This window comes from Saimiri boliviensis, chromosome 4 (genome assembly GCF_048565385.1).
Source record: "Saimiri boliviensis isolate mSaiBol1 chromosome 4, mSaiBol1.pri, whole genome shotgun sequence".
NCBI classification, from domain to species: Eukaryota; Metazoa; Chordata; class Mammalia; order Primates; family Cebidae; genus Saimiri; species Saimiri boliviensis.
This window is the reverse complement of record NC_133452.1, coordinates 108,589,827-108,606,853: the sequence shown is the minus strand read 5'-3', so window position 1 is coordinate 108,606,853 and position 17,027 is coordinate 108,589,827. Positions and strand designations below refer to the sequence as shown.

General features: G+C 35.0%; 1 long non-coding RNA gene across 4 annotated transcripts in view; it reads right to left on the bottom strand.

Annotated features, from left to right (window-relative positions):
* The window catches only part of LOC141584316 (uncharacterized), a 98,292-nt gene continuing 81,265 nt past the window's right edge, over positions 1-17,027 (bottom strand). For 2 of the 4 annotated variants that reach the window (XR_012517297.1, XR_012517298.1), the window contains one exon: positions 1-16,534. This is a non-coding gene — a long non-coding RNA (uncharacterized LOC141584316). The remainder of the gene's footprint in view (positions 16,535-17,027) is intronic. The other 2 variants (XR_012517299.1, XR_012517300.1) reach the window with 2 other exon arrangements.

Here is a 17,027-nt window from a genome sequence, read left to right as displayed (position 1 = left end):
CCCTTCCTTCCTTCCTTCCTTCCTTCCTCCCTCCCTTCCTCCCTCCCCTGCTTCCTTCCATTCTTTTTTTTGATACAGGGTCCAATCAAATATCTCAAATTGCATTTATTTAATATAATGCTCTATTTTCACTTCATCTGGAACAGTTGTCCATAATTTTTCATCTTTCGTGGCATCCTTAGTTATTCAGAGTCCAGGAAAAGTCTTTTGCAGACATTTCTCAGTTTGAATTTGGCTAATTGTTTCTTTATGATTACATTAAATTTAAAGAATTTTGCAAGAATTAATACTATACAGTTAATGTATCCTGTAAACAGTTCTTAAAGACCAAGAGAAGAGATTTAGAACTGTTAAAGTACAGCTGTATTCCTAGAGTATATCTTATTTCCAAGAGCAAAGAAAGTAATATCATTGGTTCAAAAGATTTAAAGTAAAAGGACTTAATCTATAACATTTATCTTAATCTAAAACATTTATTGATTTTCAGTTGACAATATATTTTTCTCAGGAGAAAAGAACCAAGCCAATGATGTCCAATGGCAGGATCCAAGATGAGTTGCTAGACAAGATATTTTTGAGTCATTTAGATTAGTCCCTGCAGAACAGGAACTAAATCTGTTAAGAAATTAATTAATAAGTGTTTTAGAATATCTCTTTAGCTTTTTGCAGGTGACATTATGGGCCTACTATACCTTTCCACAGATATGTCTTGACATTACTCTCAGGAAGAGAATACTGACTTTGTTGTAGTAACTTGACTAAAAATGGCATCTTCTAACGTCCCTCTCTTTCTCTCATCACAAAAGCAAATCCCAGTCAGTTAGACATTTGCAACACAGATTCTAAATGCTCTTTCAAAATGCATTTGAAGAGATTTAAAAATCTTTGAGAGAAAAATATTTGTATATTAATACCGTCTATTGCTATAAGTTACTGATATCCTCAGTGATGCTGAATGTATAGTTCTTTCACTTAACAATTCAAAGTCCCCAGCACTGGGGGAAGATATATACAGAGAATCATTAGTATTTCCAGAATTTCCAAACTGAAATTTACTCATGTTAGTGTTTCATGAAATTATGGTATGATAAAATTGACATGGATTTTGGATGCAGAAAGAATTTGAACTCTTAACACTGCTACTTCTCAGCTACTTGCCTGTAACCAAATCATTTAATTCTTTAAGTTTTGCTTTCAATATCTGTAAAATGGAAGTGATAACATCCACCTTTCTGTGTTGTTATATAAATTCTTATAAAGTGTCAGTTTTAAATAATTTTTGTTATTATTAAGTGGCTAACAATTCTTTCAACAATCAGCTTCATTTTTCATTACAATTGTCACAACGGAAGGTGGGTGTATCAATTCATTCTCACACTGCTATAAGGACATACCCAAGACCGGGTAATTTTTTTTTTTTTAAAAGGGGGTTAATTGACTCATAGTTCTGCAGGGCTGGGGAGGCCTCAAGAAACTTACGGTCATGGTGGAAGAAGAAGCAAACACATTTGTCTTCACATGGTGGCAGGAGAGAGAAGTGCCTGGAGAAGAGGGGAAAAGCCCCTCATGAAACCATCAGATCTCATGAGAACTCACTATCACAAGAACAGAATGGAAGAACCACCCTCATAATCTAGTCACCTCCCACGAGGTCCCTCCTAAACACATGGGGATTATAATTCAGATTACAATTATAATCTCCAAGATGAGATTTGGGTGTGGACCCAGAGCCAGACCATATCAGGTACTCTTGGGGCTTTATGATCTGATATAGTTTTCAAGCTTTTCAAATCACTCTTCCACTTTGATTTATCTGTTCTAGTTATACTAGAATTTTCTCTATTTTAATTTTAAATTAAGGTATAATAGACATAAAGTAAATACACACATTTTAAGGGTATGATTAGCTGAATCTTTATCAATGTATACTTCCATGTAACCAATCACCACCCAGATCAAAATACAGCAAATTTACATCTCCTATAGAGTTTCATCAGTACTCTTCCGAAGGTAAGCACTATTCTGAATTTCATCATCATAGATTAGTTTTGCCTATTCTTGATTTTTATGTAAATCAATCACACAATATGGTATCCTTTTGTGCCTGACTTCTTTTCCCAAACATACCGTTCTTAGATTCATCTGTGTTATTGCATGTATCCATAGTTTTTTAGTGCTATGCAGTATTTTATTATGTGAATAAACCATAATTTGTTTATGAATTTGTCTGTAGAGACACATTTGGTTTGTTTCCAGTTTGTGGCTACTATGAATAAGATGGCTATTATGATTAGTCATAATTATACAAATGGTATTCCATATAAGCATCTTTGTGAAACATATGCACTCTTTCCCCTTTCCTCTTGGGTCTAGGCATAACAATGGAACTTATGAATTAGAGACTAGGGATTTTTCAGTTTTAGTAGATAACCCAAATATTTTCAAAGTGATTGTACATTTTACCCTGCTGCCAGCATTTTATAAGAGTTCCAATTGTTCTACAGTCTGGTCAACATTTAATATTTTCGGTCTTTAATTTTAGCAATTCTGGTGGATGGGTAGTGGGTTTTATTCTGGATCCAATTTGCATTTCTCTAGGTGAGAAACTGATGAGCCAATTCTAAATTTGTGTGAAAGTACAAAGACCTAGAATAGTCAAGAAGATGTTGAAGAATAACATGAAAGTCGAAGACTTATGCTACCAGATTTGAAGACTGAACATAAAGCTATCCTCAGGGAGACAGTGTAGAACAGATAATTCAGAAAGTAAACCTACACATATTTGGTTACTTGATTTTCAATAATGGTGCCAACTAATCAATGCAATGGGAATTTTCCACAATAAATGGCGCTGGTGCAACTGATCCTCTATACCAAAAAATTAATTTTAAATGAGTTATTAAAGATAGGTGTGGTGGTGCATGCTGTAACCCCAGCTACTCAGGAGGCTAAGGTAGGAGGATCACTTAAGGCCAAGAGTTCAAGTTCAGCCTGAGCAACATAGTGAGATCCTGTCTCTAAATAAACATAAAAAGGTTATTAGACCTAACTGAAAACTAAAACCATAAAGCTTCTTAAAAAGAACGTAAGAGATATCTTTCTTGAACATGGCATATATGAAAAAACAGGACACAGAGAGCATTAATCATAAAAAAGATAGTTAAACAATATCAAACTTAAGAACTTGTGGTCATCAAAAGACATCATTAAGAAGGTTTAAAAAAAAATAAAGCAAGCCACAGACTGGAAAAATGTGTTTGAAAAAATACATATCCAATAAAGGATTCATATCCAGAATATGTTTTTAACTCTTATAAATCAATAAGAAAAAGACCATCTAATAAAAATTTTAAAAGGTGTTCAGTATAATTCTGTTCCTAAAGGTGTCATGATCTTTCCTATACAAGCTGATTACTCCCCCAAAATACACTGTTCTATCCCCATCCCCACATTTTAACCCAAAGACGAGACTGCATCTCCCATTACCTGACCCCCTTGCATCCACCTTGCAGTTCCTTATAGCCCTCATCACATTGTAACTATCTACTTCATATCTGTCCTCCACAAGGAATGAAGGCAAGAATCATGTCTCTGGCATCAGCAAACTACTTGATTCATAGTTAAATATATAATAAGTGTTTTTTAAATATAGGAAGATTAAAAAGATCTTCATATAAACTGAGAAGAATAACAAGCCATTATTGAACAGCAGATATGCCAGAAAAATAAACTGAATTCATTTTAGGTAAGTGGGAATAAAAAAACTTGATGCCACTATATTTTTAAAAGAATAAAATTAACTTTATAAATAATACACGGGACTTATGTAAAATAATCACTTCTTACTCTGCCCTCAGCAGAAATGGTGATTAGTATTAATATTATCTGTTTAACAATTAGAATAACATTTTATGTCTACAGTTAATGATAAGTCAGGATGAGTGAAGTATCTCCCAAGAGGAAGCTATGGGACAGTTAGAAGTCTCACATTTGGGAAAATAAGCCTTATAACATAAATGCCTCATTTTCTGCTTATAGATTAGCAAAAGCCAGACATCATTTTCATTAATTTAGCCTGTATTTATTTACTATTTAATTATGTACTTATTATGTGTTTACTTATGTGCTATTTATTATACTTGGCTTAAAGAGTGTGTTTGTTATTCTCAGTGACAGATTGTATTTTCTAAGGAGAGCTGCAAAATATCTTCTATACCACATGTTCTTCTGCAATGTGACTTTGCCACTCCCTCATCAAAAGCAATGTACCAGTTACAGGAGGTGAAATCTGTATCCTCTCACTTTGAATCTGGTTATTCAGTGACTGCTCCAAACAACAGAAAATAGCTGAAGTGATAATATGTAACTTTTGAGGCTAAGTCATAAAATTCCATGCAAGTTCCATGTGGTTCTCTTGAAAAGCTCACTCTACGGATATTCCCCTCTCAGACCACACCTGCCCTGACGTGAGAGTCCAAATGGAGTGGCCACATGTAGGTATTCCAAATGAATACATGAGCTTAGTCAAAGCTGCACCCAGTCTTCATGTCATCTCAGCACAAGCACCAAATATATAAGAGAAGGAACCTCCAGATAATATTAGTTCCCAACCTTCACGGATATTGCAAAGCAGCAAACCTTCTCTTATGTGCCCTGGACGTAGGAAATTTCCTTCTTTTATTTTTAATTGCACTTCAGGTTCTGCGGTACATGTGCAGATGATGCAGGCTTGTTGTACAGGAACATACATTGCATGGTGGTTTGCTGCCTTCATCACCCTGTCACCTATATCTGGTATTTCTTCCCATGTTATCCCTCCCCAACCTCCCCGCACCCCTCAGACCCCAGTGTGTGATGCTCCCCTCCCTGTGTCCATGTGTTCTCATTGTTCAACACCCGCCTATGAGCGAGAACATGTGGTGTTTGATTTTCTGTTCTTATGTCAGTTTGCTGAGAATGGTTTCCAGATTCATACATGTCCCTAAAAAGGACACAAACTCATCGTTTTTTACAGCTGCATAGTATTCCATGGTGTATATAAGCCACATTTTCCCTGTCCAGTCTATCATCGATGGGCATTTGGGTTGGTTTCAGGTCTCTGCTATTGTAAACAGTGCTGCAATAAATGTACATGTGCATGTGTCTTTATAATAGAACAATTTATAATTATTTGATAAATACTCAGTAGTGGGATTGCTGGGTCAAATGGAATTTCTATTTCTAAATCCTTGAGGAATCACCACAGTGTCTTCCACAATGGTTGAACTAATTTACACTTCCACCAACAGTGTAAAAGTGTTCCTATTTCTCCACATCCTCTCCAGCATCTGTTGTCTCCAGATTTTTTAATGATTGCCATTCTGACTCGCGTCAGATGGTGTCTCAATATAGAAAGTGATTTCAAACACTACTGAGATATTAAGGTAGATGAAGACTGGGAACTGAGACCCCACTTAGCAGGGTGAACACTGGTAATAATGCTAACACTGATAAAAGGAGCTGGAGTGGTGAGAAGAAAGCCTGTTCAGATGCAGTGCAAAGAGAGCTGGATGAAGAGTTAGATAGTAGAGGCAACAGTGTGAGTTTTACAATAAAAAATGTAGATATCACACACTGGGGTCTGGGGGGGGAGACAGGGGAGGGACCTCGGGGAGTGGGAGTTGGGGAGGAATAGCATGGGGAGAAATGCCAGATATAGGTGATGGGGAGGAAGGCAGCAAACCACACTGCCATGTATGTACCTATGCAACAATCTTGCATGTTCTTCACATGTACCCCAGAACCTAAAATGCAATAAAATATATATTTTAAAAAAATTGTAAATGATATTGTAAGTTTTGCTTTCTACATGTTCACTGCTTTTCATATTAAAGAAAGACAAAAAAAAAAAAACAAAGAAAGAAATATTAGTTCTACAGCACATGGGGCAACTTTAATGAGCTATGGGAAATCTGAATCTGTTTTGTTACTTAGTGTGGACTTTTCTTAACTGCAGAAAGACCTGTGGTGAATAATATCCATAATTATATCAATTCTCATACCACTGGATTGCCTTTGACTCTTTGTAAAAGAAAAAACACGTTTATGTTTATTTCCAATTGTTCATTGCTAGTATACAGAGAAACAACTGAATTTTGTATACTGAGGTTGCATATATAAGCATCAAACTTGCAAAAAAAAATACAATACTAATTCCAATAGCTTTTATGTAATTTCACACAATGTTCCATATAGGAGAATCAGATTGTTAATAAAAACAGTTTTACTTCCTTTTTTTCTTATCTACATGCCTTTTTTTTTTTAATCTACATGTCTTTTTTTTTTTAACCCTAATCTCCAGTAAAATGTAGAGTTAAATGGTGAAAGCAGACATACTAGCCTTATTGCTGACATTAGAGAAAAAACAAACTTTCACCATTAGATCTGATAGTAAATGTGAGCTTTCATACATGCTGTTTATTAGATTGAGGGCATTCCCTTCTCTTTCTAATTTGCTGAGAGTTTTGTTTTGTTTTGTTTTTAATGAGGAATGGCTGCAGATTTTGTTTAATACTTTTTATACACCTGCTAAATTGATCACATGCTTTTCCTTTTTGGTCTATTAATATGGTGAATTACACTGGTAGATTTTGAATGTTAAACCAACCTTGAATTTATGAAAAAAACTGGTGAATAATATGGTGAATTACACTGGTAGATTTTTGAATGTTAAACCAACCTTGCCTTTCTGAGAAAACCCCAGTTGGAATCCAGTTTTTAATTCAGATTGTTATTATTTTGTTACATTTTAATTAAAATGTTTATTTTAAAAAATCTTTGTTTATGAAAAATGTTAGTCTGTGGTTTGCTTCCTGTAAAGTCTTGGATTGGTTTTGATTTTCATATCTGAGTAAAGCTGGCCTCAGAAGGAGCTGGGAAATGCTTTTTCCTTTTTCATTTTTTTGGCAATTTTTGTAAGATTATTATCTTCCTTACATGTCTGGTTAGAATTTACCTATAAAGTCATAAGAACTTGGCATTTTTTCTGTGGGAATATTTTTAGCTAAAAATTTAATATCTTTAATTTATATATGATTATTAAAATGATCTCTTTCTTCTTGAGTAAACCAGGTGTGTGTAGGAAATCTCCTTCTATATCATTTCATGCCTGGTGAACTCCAGCAACGTCGACCTCCCTGGACTGCTTGCTATGCATCTTGAAATCAGCAAGACCACAGGTATCCACCTGGATTCCTCGAATTCTACACTACAGTCTGGAAACTATTTCTAGGCAATAAGCTGAGACAATCAGGTACTCATGTCATTTGTTTCCATTGTCTTAGAATCACTGTCATTCATTGCCTTACATTCAATTTTTTGAAAACCAATGCTTCCTACGTTTTATTCAGTTTTTGTTTCAGGAAGGAGAGTAGATTATTCAATCCTTATTTCATCTTGGCTGGAAGCAAGAATATTTTTGAGTTATATGAGCTCCTTGTAGATTTTGGATATTAACTCCTTAGTCCATATAGTTTGCAAATATTTTTTTTTTATTCTGTAGGCTGCCTTTTCATTTTGTTAATTGTTTCCATTGTTGTGCACTTTCTAGTTTGATGCAGTCTCACTTGTTTATTTTTGCTTTGGTTACCTGTGCTTTTGATGGCATATCCAAACAATGTTCTTAAACTTTAAAAACATTTATCTCACTCAAGTTTGACCAACTTGTCTCTCTTACCTTCTCCTTATTTTTTTTAGTAATAATTTAAAACTTTGAAACTTTTTAAAAATTTGATTATCTTTCAGGAGGGGTAAGAAAGAAGTTTTCCACTGTTAAATTTAGCCTGATGCTTGACTCGTATACTTTTCACCCCTCAGCTTCATTAAAGGTCTTCAGTGTAAGCTATTGGGACCAATTTGACAGTAAGACGTTGTATGATGAATGCATTCCCTAATTGTTTTTTAAAAATCTAAGCAAAAGATTTAACTGCTGTGCCTAATTCTTCACCACTGCACTATTCTTTGCAGAAAAGCTTGGAAACAAGCCTATTCTCTTTTGTTTTCTTTTTCTTTTCTTTCTTTTTTCTTTTTTTTTTTTCTTTTTTGCCACCAGGGTAAGTTGCAATGCCATGAAGACATGTTTTTAACCATTTAATAGAGGAAAAATATAAAGTCTTCTACAATTAATTATGTAAAGTATATATTTGTTCAATAAAAGCATTGTAAAATCAAGTACTAAAATTTGAACATTAGACAAATTGTAGGTTTGACTTCTGCGGGTGCGTAATGACAGAATGTCTAATATGTAGAGTTTGCTACTTTTTGCTACATACTAGCATCCCTTTTGTGTGCTAGTATGTACCTTTCTGGGGTTTACTACAGGCTGACAAAGCTCTTCTCCTCTGCTGTTCTATCCTCCAGTAGGCATTATACCCACTGGTAGTGAGAATATCATATTATGGAAATTATACAGACTTCAGTGACAGGGAAAAATGTGTGCTCACAGCAAGTTCACAACACATTTGACATTGTGAAATAGTTTCTTAACCTGGGACCAGGTACACAGGTGCTTTGGACAGTATGAACATCTTGAAATTGTTTGTAAATGTTTGTGTATGTGTTCTTTTTTTCTGTACATGGATTGCATAACTTTTTCTTTTTTTTTTTTTTTGAGACAGAGTTTTGCTCTTGTTACCCAGGCTGGAGTGCAATGGTGCGATCTCGGCTCACCGCAACCTCTGCCTCCTGGGTTCAGGAAATTCTCCTGCCTCAGCCTCCTGAGTAGTTGGGATTACAGGCACGCACCACCATGCCCAGCTGATTTTTTGCATTTTTAGTAGAGACGGGGTTTCACCATGTTGACCAGGATGGTCTCGATCTCTTGACCTCGTGATCCACCCGCCTCGGCCTCCCAAAGTGCTGGGATTACAGGCGTGAGCCACCGCACCCGGCCGGACTCCATAACTTTTAATTGACACTCAAAGAGGAGTTTTAAATCCCTAAAATGCTAAGAGTCTTCCATGTAGTCCCTTCGCAGAGTAGAGAAACAGCAAAATGAGACCCACTATCAAAGTGCTACAGAACAATACTCCCCATAAAATTATCCTCTGAGGGTGAATTAGGAATCTAGATCATTCAGGGCTCAGAGTGGACATTTTTGGCCCAATGGTCTTTTGCTGTGTCCCAAATTATAGCTAATTGTTTAATAAAAGGATAATCTGGTCTTTCAGTAGCTTAAAAAAATCTATCTTATATTTGGTTTGTATTTCTTATGTTAAAAAACAAAAATAAGAACATATTTAGACAAAACTTTTGTTTAAGGTTATAAAACATTTCTAGGACACTGACATAAAAAAAAAAAGAGACTAAATGCCTCATTTACATGGTCCATCTTTCAAGGAAAAGCAACTAGGTGCTAGTTTGCCATATGTCTATGCTAAATCATGCAGCCAATTTGGTAAGATAAATGTATGTATGTATCAAGACTTGAATGATTTTTTTAAAATCACATTACTCTTTCTCAAAGTAAATTTTTTTTCTATGTTTTTTTCTTTCCAACCAAACAGCACCAGATCTCAGAATGCAGACTAATCATTTTGATCATTTTATAATAATTCAGTCTATCATTATTCATGTCAGGAAAATGTTATTATTTCTGTGTTATTTCTAATAAACCAGAAGCTCTAAAACAGCTTCTTTTCATAATAAAGTCCACTTCATTATTTTTGACTTGTTCTTATTAAGCATGATCTTTTTTTCAGCTTTATTGAGGTATAATTGACAAATAAAATTTATATATATTCAAGGTATGCAATGTAATGTTTTACTATATGCATACATCGTGAAATTATTACCACCATCAGGCTAACATATCCATCACCTCATATAGTTACCTTTTTCCCTGTGGTAAGAATACTTAAGATCTATTCTCTTAGCAAATTTCCAATAAATAATATATTATTATTAACTATAGTCATCATGCTGTACATTAGGTCTCTAGGACTTATTCTTCTTATACCTGCAAGTTTTTACCCTTTGAAAAAAATCTTCCTATTTTCCTCACCTTTCGCCTCTGGTAACCACCCATCTACTCTTTGTTTCCATGATTTCACCTTTCTTAGATTCCACGTATAATTCAAATCGTGTGGTGTTTGTATTTCTGTGTCTGGCATATTTCACTTAGAGTGATGTCAACCAGGTGCATCTATTTGTTGCAATTGGCAGGATTTCCTTCTGTTTCATGGCTGAATATTATTCCATTGTGTATGTGGTGTGTATGTGGTGTGTATGTATGTGTATGTATGTGTATATATACATACATACATACACACCACATACATACACACCACATTTTCTTTTCTTTTCATCGGTTGACAGGCACGTAGGCCATTTCCACATCTTGTCTACAGTGAATAATGCTAAAGTATACATGGAAATGCAGATATCTCTTTGACAAACTAATTTCATTTCTTTTGGATGTATACCTAGGAGTGGGATTGCTGGCTCATATGGTAGTTCTATTTTAATTTTTTTAAGAAAAATTCATACTCTTTTCTATAATGTCTCTACCAATTACAGAGAATAGGTTTTCTCCACATTCTCACCAACACTTGTTATCTTTTGATGTTTTGATAATAGCCTTCCTAACAGGAGTAAAATGATATCTTGTTATGGTTTTATCTACCCCTGATGATTAGTGTATTAATCAGGGTTGTCTAGAAGGACAGAACTAATAGGATAGATGTATATAAAGGGGAGTTTATTAAGGAGTATTGACTCACACTATCAAAAGGTGAAGTTCCACAATAGGCTGTCTGCAAGCTGAGGAGCAAGGAAGCCAGTCTGAATCCCGAAACCCCAAAATTAGGGAAGCCAACAGTGCAGCCTTCAGTTCGTGGTCAAAGGTTATAGAGTCCAAAAGCTGAAGAACTGGGAGTCCCATGTTCAAGGGCAGGAAGCATCCAGCATGGCAAAAAGATGTATGCCAGAAGATTAAGCCAGTCTGGTCCTTCCACATTCCTCTGCCTGCTTTTATCCTAGCCGCTCTGGCAGCTGATTAGTTGGTGCCCACCAAGATTGAGCGTGGGTCTGCCTTTCTCAGTTCACTGACTCAAATGTTAATCTCCTTTGGCAACACCCTCACAGACACACCCAGGAACAATATTTTACATCCAGCAGTCCAATCAATTCGACAATCAATATTTACCATCACAATTAGTGATGTTGAGCATCGTTTCACATATCTGTTGGCCATTTTTGTGTCTTCTTTGGAAAACTTTCTATTCAGGCCCTTTGCCCACTAATTGGGTTATTTGCAATTGAGTTGTATGAGTTCCTTTTAGATTTTGAATACTAACTCCTTAATGGATACAGTTTGCAAATATTTTTTCCGATTCTGTAGGCTGCCTTTTCATTTTGTTAATTGTTTCCTTTTTTGTGCAGAGACTTTCTAGTTTGATGTAGTCTCACTTGTTTGTTTTTGTTTTGGTTGCTTATGCTATTGATGGTATATCCAAAAAATTACCAAGGTCACTGTCATGCAGCTTTTTCCCTGTGTCTTCTTCTAGGATTTTCATGGTTTTAGGTCTTCTATTTAAATCTTTAATTCATTTTTGCATATGATATAAGAATCTCATTTCACTTTTCTTGCATGTAGCTATTGAGTTTTTCCAACGTCATTTAAAAATTTTTTAGTTCACTACTCGTGTAACAAAACTGCATCCACCACCATTTTTTGAAGAGGCTATTTTTTTCTCTCACTGTGTATCCTTGCTGCCTTTGTCGAAGATAGCTTGACCGTATCTGCATGGGTTTACTTCTGGTAAGCAGCATTTTCCTTTGGTTTCATTTTTGATACCGGGGAACGTTTCTTTGGTGAAAAGAATAGTAACCATAAGGTCATCCCTAAACAAAGTTCCATTATCCATTCATGTACTTTATTTTTCATGCCATGTCTCATAGTGAAATTACACAGACTTCTCCCTTTGGCAGTTTCCTTTTTTTTTTTTTTTTTTTTTTTTTTTTTTTTTTTTGAGACCGAGTTTCACTCTTGATACCCAGGCTGGAGTGCAATGGCGCGGTCTCAGCTCACTGCAACCTCCGGCTCCTGAGTTCAGGCAATTCTCCTGCCTCAGCCTCCTGAGTAGCTGGGATTACAGGCACGCACCACCATGCCCAGCTAATTTTTGTATTTTTAGTAGAGACGGGGTTTCACCATGTTGACCAGGATAGTCTCGCTCTCTTGACCTTGTGATCCACCTGTCTCAGCCTCCCAAAGTGCTGGGATTACAGGCTTGAGCCACCGCGCCCAGCCCCATTTTGATTTTTTTAATCCAACAACTAAGCAGTCTGTATCAAAAAAGGAGTTTCCCAATAAAGAGTCATTAATATACCTAAATAAAAGTATTTCAATAAGGAAGTACTTTCTTTTATCATTGAAGCACTTTATTACACTGCTAATATTGGGGTATATATTAATATCTGACTTGTCAATTGCCCCATCCAATAAATAGAGCTTCCAGATGGAGTTTTGTAAATCAAGTCTTCTTTTGTGTGAAAAGAAGTATCCCATATATACTTTATAAACTTGTTACCTTAATTATTTAAGTGAGTTTGTTCAATGTACTTATTGTATTAAGTGAAGTATTTTTCACCCAGAAAGGAAATTATTTATCTATACAATATAAAATGTCAGAATTCTGAAAGGAGCTAAATTTAATACCAGCTATTGTAATCTTAAAAGTAGCATATGTTCGCAGGAAATTCTTTTAATGTGTTCTCTTAATTTATGGACCATGATAATAATGACAAAGATGATACAGTCTGGTTATGCTTGCCTGTGGCTTCTCTTGATTAATGATGGTGGGCAGTTGGTGGCACATGGGGCAAAAACAAGAAGTTGCAGTATCTCAAAATGATATGCCAATTATTTTAAGATCCATCCCTGTGGAAACTTAAGCAGTTCAAAGGAACTGAATCTGATCTGTCAGTATCAAGCTACCTACTCCACACTGCTTTTTACCAGGATCCTGATAAGCAAAGGTATTTAATTGCTCTTTAAAAATTAAATATCTTTATATAATGAAACTTTGCTTTACAAAAGGTCATACTGACATTAACATATCTAGGCACAATTATTCATGAAAAAAATATGAAAGACGCAAGAAAGCTATGTGTTTTTGACATATACACATATTCTATATAGGCTATGGAGGTCTATTAAATGACAGGTTCTAAAATAAAAAGTTCCAATACTGTTGCAACTCTGAACTAGAGATCACCTATTCTCAGGTCAATTGATACTGGAAGAAACTCAACGTTATGTAATGGCTATTATGTAGACTGGCTAAATTTACTATTAGCCTTACTAATGATCTTCCCATTACAGTTATCAGCAGCCTCAAAGATTAAGGCTTACTTTTTTTTTTTTTTTTTTTTTTTTTCTCGGAGAGAGTATCGCTCTGTCACCAAGGCTGGAGAGCAGTGGCGCCATCTCAGCTCGCTGCAAACTCTACCTCCCGGGTTCAAGTAATCTTCCCACCTCAGTCTCCCAAGTAGCTGGGAATATAAATTAGCCCACTCAGCTAATTTTTGTATTTTTGGTAGAGACGGGGTTTTGCCATATTGGCCGGGTTGGTCTCAAATTCCTGGCCTCAGCCTCTCAAAGTGCTGGGATTATAGGTGTGAGCCACCATGCCCAGCCAAGCTTTACATTTTTTATAGAAATGTGTCATTGAAACGTTTGAAAGTTGAAGATTTCTTCTCGTTTCAATCCAAACAAACTTCCAATCTCTATGAGACTTTTAAAAGAGTCCCTAAAGTGGCAGTTAAATTCACTTAATTATCACCAATTGCTTTCAGTAGACTACCTGGTGGAAATGTCTTATAAGAACTTTAAAAACTTTTCCTAAAAGAAATTTTTAAAATATGATAGCAGAAATTCACAGAACCTTCAATTAACAATGCAGTAACTAATTACGTCCTGGAAGTTTTTGAGAATGAAGAGAATAAAATTATTTGTTGAGGAATTCAATTGGACCCAGGTGTATTTAATCCAACATTATTTTTTGTAGATACATGTATTTGAAAAATAGATGCTCTAATCACAACTAGTGGCCTGCTAGGATAGAAAAAAATACATAAAACCCTCAATTGTCAGATGCTAGCAATCTGACATACTTTATCCATTTTACAGTAGGTTTCAAGAAGGAAAAACAATTATATTAAATAAAGATAATTTATCTTAACTGCCAATAATTATTTTTATCTGTACAATTACATGTCTTTTTAATTTCAGCAGCAAATTAGGGTATGAGAGTAAATCTTCTATGTGTCCTATGTATAATTTTTCAGAATTCTGTTAAGCTATTATAAATTATTATGGATAATACCATGATAACCCATGGCATTTCATAATCTATGCTTAAACCTTGACCTCTTTAGCATTCTTAGACTTGATAGGAGAGTTTCTAGGTATATTGAGGGATATGAGTGTTTTTTCTGCACATCTTATTTGGATAAAATCACAGCTTTTTATTTAAATTAAAAAATCACTTTTCTTAAAAGTTAACTAGAAGCTTTTAACAGGTAGATGTTCAGCATTTTAGTGAATGGCTTTTGCTTCACAAAAGTAAGATTCCAATTTAACTTAAAATTCAAACATCAAATAACTGAGTTGAACAGATTCTTTCAATACATAGGTTTGCACATGCACAGACAGTGACACAGTCTTTCGTGTGCAAACCTATGTCTTATTGAAAATAAGACAGTCTTATTTTCCCTGAGGGCTGGTGAGTTTTAAATAAAATATCAGTGTGAAATATATTCCAACTACAGACACATTAAATGTGGAGAGAAAAGACATAGAATTGAGAAAATAGGGTGTGTCTCAACAACATTTTTTTTTTTTTTTGTATGTTAGTTTGAGTCCTCAAATCTTTTAGGATCCTGTGGCACTTTTGAAAGTTAGGTATGAAAGCACATTGAAAGGGTTATAGGGTTGAAGAGTTGAAGCTACACTAAATAATTACAGTCAAATCAAGGCAATTGTATAGTTAATACGGTTATCATATCTCTGATCTAAAATACCTCTAATACATTTATAATATCTGTATAATATCTCATAGTATCTATGAAAGCAGAGATAGCTGTGAGGCAGTTCACTTGATTGTTCTTTTAATGCTATGTTGCTGATGCCTGAACTCTTTAATACTCATTATGTAAAGTTCCTACATCTTCCAATGGATGATTTTTTTCTTTGACATCAGCTTAGAGTTACTTTTGCCAGACCACTTGTTCCTGCTTTATGCTTTCCCACTTGACCTGCTCAGCTCAGCAGCCCATCCAAAATACATCACCTTAACCATGTAAATCTCATTTGTAGCAGGTATTACGTAGTGAGAGATTTATCAATGTCACCTCTTTCAGGCAAAAGGAAAATTAAATTGGTTCATGTAATCCAAGAAAGTCTTGAACAACCAAATCATAAGTAGATCAGGGATATAGCTAAATCTCAGGAAACCGGAAACATGGAGAGAGGCCCTGGATCAATGTTAATTATGTGGATGAAAACAGAGAATCATCTAGAAGAGGAGTGTTAGGCAGACACTTCTAGATGTTACATAGCCAAAAAAATAAAGTTTATATATTGCTTATCTTCTGTGAGGACTTTCTGGAACTCCAGGTAGGAAAACTGGGGGTACAAATACTATGATTATATTCAATAAACAAAAGTGTTGCAATGGTGGATCACTGACACATTCTGAAATTTTGCCCTCCAACACTAACTTTTGAAGGTTTAAAAAGTCACTAAATATGACAAAATTATGTTGATTTTTTAAAAATTTTCTTCTTTGATTCTGGGGTCATTTGCTCCATCTTCCACAGCTTCAAAACCACAAATATAAGGGAGTATAAATATGTAATGCTTTTTAGTTTTTTGTCTGTTTTCTATAAATATCTTAAGACTGGACTAATTATACAGTCCATGGAAGGAAAAGGGTGTCAGAGCAAATGTTTCCTGATTTTCCTCATTTTGTCACTAAAAATCTAAGAAACAGGAGGAGCTAAGAAATGTTACTTCAGGTAAAACAGGAAAAAAAAAGCCAAGCAACTACAAATAACAAAAAAGAACATATTTTCATGAAAAATAAACTGGTGATGTGGGGGCAGAAAAGAGAAGAAAAATCATCTTGAAAGAACCTTTTAAAGTCAGATGTATTCAACTTATCAGAACAAGGAAAATATGACAATAAAAGTTTAGAGAGTTGATTGCACCACAATGTCCATATCAACTCTATTATTATTTCTGGCCACAAGACTGCCAGTGACAGAGCTAGGGTCTAAGTCCAAGTCCTCTGTCAACAGATTTATGCTTTCTCTCTTGCTCTATGCTGTGTCCCATTCAAGCACATTACATGCATCCTACATACTTAGAACGGGAGGTTCTACCTCCGGTACTTACTAGCTCAGTGATCACAGGCACGTTGTGGTAACCTCTTTGCACTTTACATTACTCATCTGTGCAGAGAATCATGGCGTCTTTTCTGTTGTTATTGAGCTATTGGAAAAAAAAAATATGACAATGCTTTGTAATAATAAAACTTATACATATTATTGGGGTTTGTTATACATATTAAGGGGATTGTTATAATTAAAATTCATAAAGAAAATAGTTGATGAGATTCCCCAGCCATTGTTATCTTTGAGGACTCATGAAAGCAATAGTTGAAAATAATTTCTCTCTCTTGATTAGGCACACCGTAGAATCAGTGTTGCACCCAGTTTTTGTCTCTTTACCTTGATAAGGATGCTGTGAAGTTGAGGAGTATGGAATAGATTAATAATATGATTAAAGTGTTGAATAAATAAGAACCATGGGAAAAGATAGGAGGAGTTCAAATTAATTAATATGGAAACAATAATGGCCTTCCAATGCATGAAACCTTATTACAAGAAAAAATGTAGACCAACTTGTATTCACCTTCTCTGAGAAATGACTTGAAAGTAATAGTGGACATTACTCATAATACATCTCATAGTACAGACATGAG